Raw genomic sequence first — 3,374 nt, forward strand, 5'->3', positions numbered from 1 at the left:
ATTTTATTCTTACAAATAGTTCTTAAGGGCCAGCCAAATAGCTCAGTGGATTAAAGCACCTGCAAGCAGGTGCAGGGGCCAGGGTTTCAATCCCCAGGCCTGCTGTGCTGACACTGCTCCTGGGACTCGCTGAGACAGCAATTGAGACTGGGCGTGGTGGCGTGTGTATAGCTCTTAGGAGGCTGTGCACAGGGGGATCACTATAAGTCTGATCTACTAGTGAGACCCTGAACACCCTGTAGACCCTTCACTAAAATACAAAAAAAAAAGATCTTAAAATTATTTTTAAAATCATACAGTAAGTAAAAGGTTATATTCTAGAGATAACAAAAATAGAAACAGAATAATTTTTTAAAAATAAATTAGAACTTCTGTGAAGAGGTAATTTTTCCAGTGATAGCATTATACACATTTTCAAAAAGTGCTTTGTCAAGGCTATACTTTCAGAGATCATTTCTATAGTGCATTACTAGAAGTTTCTCTGATTATGTTGAGTGCCAGAAACCACGAGGAGGTATAGTGTTTCTTCCTGAGCGTGAAGCCGGCTCTCGGTGTTACTTTGCAAAAACTGCTTTGTCTCAGATAATTTAGAAATAAATACAATATGCTCTTGGAAGTGAGTCTTTTATGATAAATATGTTCATGATAAAGAATATTTTTCTCAGAGTTCAAATATTCTGTCTCATTCAAAGAAAAGGAAAAGTATCATTCCTAAATTGTTTTACATAATCTGGGTTATAACAAATGCCAGTAAAGTAACTATTTTAGTGGGCATCTGACCAACTCTCCTTCCTCTCACAGACAAACAATAAAGAGCAGGAGTAAAGAAAACTTCATCTGTCCACCTTCACACGGTACCACTTACTTACTTGTGGCCCTATGAAAGCGCTAGACTTTTTGATACCTTAATGTCCAGCTTTGTAATGCAGCAAGAAATGTAATATCTATATTTAAGAGTTCTGAGAACTAAATGAAATAAATTGTCAATGTAGTAGCTCTTCTTGCTTCACATACAACTTTTCTGTATTTCACTGCTGAGACAATTGTATACTGACTTCCTATTTGTTTGCTTATTTGTCATGGCCTAACTAGACTGGAGACATAAAGGAAGACAGAGACAGACCCTCCATTGTCAGACCATCATTACACCAAGAAGAGTCTCTACACAATAAAGGTACTCAACAATTTTTGTTGAATAATGAAATTTTATTACACACTGAGCACCTCAACATTTTAAGAGACACATGCCAGTTTATAAACACACTGATTATAATACCAAATGTTATTGATAAGTTAACCTCGTATTAGTCATTTTCTGACACTGTGACAAAATACCTAACACCCACAATTTAAAGGTAGAGAGATCTATTTTACTTGATGGCTTTCAGAGGACTTAGTCCATGGTTGCCTGGTCCCGAGGCAGAAAGCTCCAAGTGAAAGGTGTGGTGTGGTATGGCAGCAGAATGCTGCTCAACTTGAAGCAGCCAGGAAGCAGAGAGAGGAGCTGGGGAAAGAATTCACCCAGCCAGGTGCCACTGACTCCTGAACACAAGCCAACCATGAGCTCCTCAGGGGACTGATGAGTGTCATGTGGCCATGATTCCATCCCCTTCCAAACACACGCCACTTTTGGGAGGCAGTTTAGATTTAAACCAGAGCAAACATGTTCCTGAAAACTAGCAAAGTACCCAGTAAGAATTTTAGACACTGTAATTTCATTTCTGTAGCTATCTTTATTTTAAATCAAATCATCTTTTCAGTTGGATGAGAGAGTTGTTACATTTAGCAGCTATTCCCGGTCTAGCTCCACTGACAAGATTCGCCTTTTCCCAGAATGGCTATATAAGGCTAAAGGAGTAGAGTGGAGGTTGGTCCTTCATGCAAACTACATTTAATCAGTAACTACATCTAAAGCATCTGAAAGTACATGAGCCAGTAGCGAACTCACAGGTTAGACTGATGAGCATGCAAATGACAGGTAGTTTTAGGTCATGAGGATTTGTTTAATGCCCCCTGCTTCACAAATATGCATGTTGCTTAAAATATAGCATACTGAGACTTATTTGTATTAAAAAACTGAAAAGCTCAAAAACCTATTATATTCATATGCCCTAGACATATATGCTGACAGGAGAAAAGAGGGAAAATAATAAATTACTTATAATCAAGTAATTCTAACTGGAAAAGCTCCCTGTCCCAGGGGAAGCAATGGTCCCTTGAAACAAAAAAATGAGATATAGCACTGTTTGAGAATAGGGGAACCTGTAAGGCGAGATATCATGTATTTGAGGAACATTCATGAAAGCTAAGTGAGGCAGAAGAAGAGATGTTACTAGATGTTGAGTATTATATGGTAAAAATTAAATTAATTTTTGCTTTAGAGAATTTTACTCAGTTTTATTAGATTTTAGTATTACATTTACTTGATATACAAATATACAATATACCTCTTCTGGGCCTCAATTTCTTATATAAATGACAATTTGATGAGGTTATAAATATAAACCAAGATTACTTGTGTGTTAATATTGTACACAGTGAAAGCTAAATAAATGTTAACTCATCTTCCTGACAGCTAAATGGGTTAAAGAACTTTTTTTGTCTAAAGGGTCTTTGGAAGAATTTGATGAGCTTATATATACAAAAAAGAGCTTTGATAATGTAAATTACCACACTAGGATTCATGTTTTTTAATAGTGGGCAAAGAATTATGTCTGAACCATTGATGACAATGGTGTCACACACAATCCATGCCATAAAATGGTTACTATATCATCAAAATTGTTTCATGTCTAAGTTGTCCTCTACAGGGAAGGGATGACAGCTCAGTAGAATAAGTGCTTTCCTGGCAAGTACAAGGTCCTGAGTTCAATCTCCAATACCACAGACAAAAAAAAAAGTTATCCTCTGCAAAGTAGAAAAGCCCTTTCCTTTGAAATCAATAATGGTAGGTCTGATTTTACCTCTATTACCACTTTAAGTCACATGATCACTGAGACTTGGTTTCCCACATTCAACAATGACTGTGATATTTTAAATAGTTATAGAGATAAATTGTAGAAAGTCAAATTGTAGAAAGGCAAAGGTTAAAGGAACAACAGCTGAATTTCTAATTTATATGTTAGGGCCACTGAAGATTAAGTGAAGGTATATCAGGGATTTTCAGGCATTCCAGCTGTATCTCAGAGTTGAAGAGCTTGACCTGTACTCCCACAGGAATCAAAGGGAAAAGGGGAACAGACTGCTACAAGCTTTATGTTTCTCTGATATTTGTTATTATTTTACATAGCGACTCCTTCTGTAGAATGAATATTTTAATAAAAATCTACTTTACCCCAAATCTTCTAGGAAGATTTATATGTACTCACCTATTT

General features: G+C 36.5%; 1 pseudogene; it reads left to right on the top strand.

The window, feature by feature from the left end:
* The first annotated feature begins 431 nt into the window (after positions 1-431).
* Positions 432-608, top strand: LOC111813005 (annotated as a pseudogene).
* The last annotated feature ends 2,766 nt before the right edge of the window (positions 609-3,374 follow it).

This window comes from Octodon degus, unplaced genomic scaffold (assembly GCF_000260255.1).
Source record: "Octodon degus isolate 3935 unplaced genomic scaffold, OctDeg1.0 scaffold00157, whole genome shotgun sequence".
NCBI lineage: Eukaryota > Metazoa > Chordata > Mammalia > Rodentia > Octodontidae > Octodon > Octodon degus.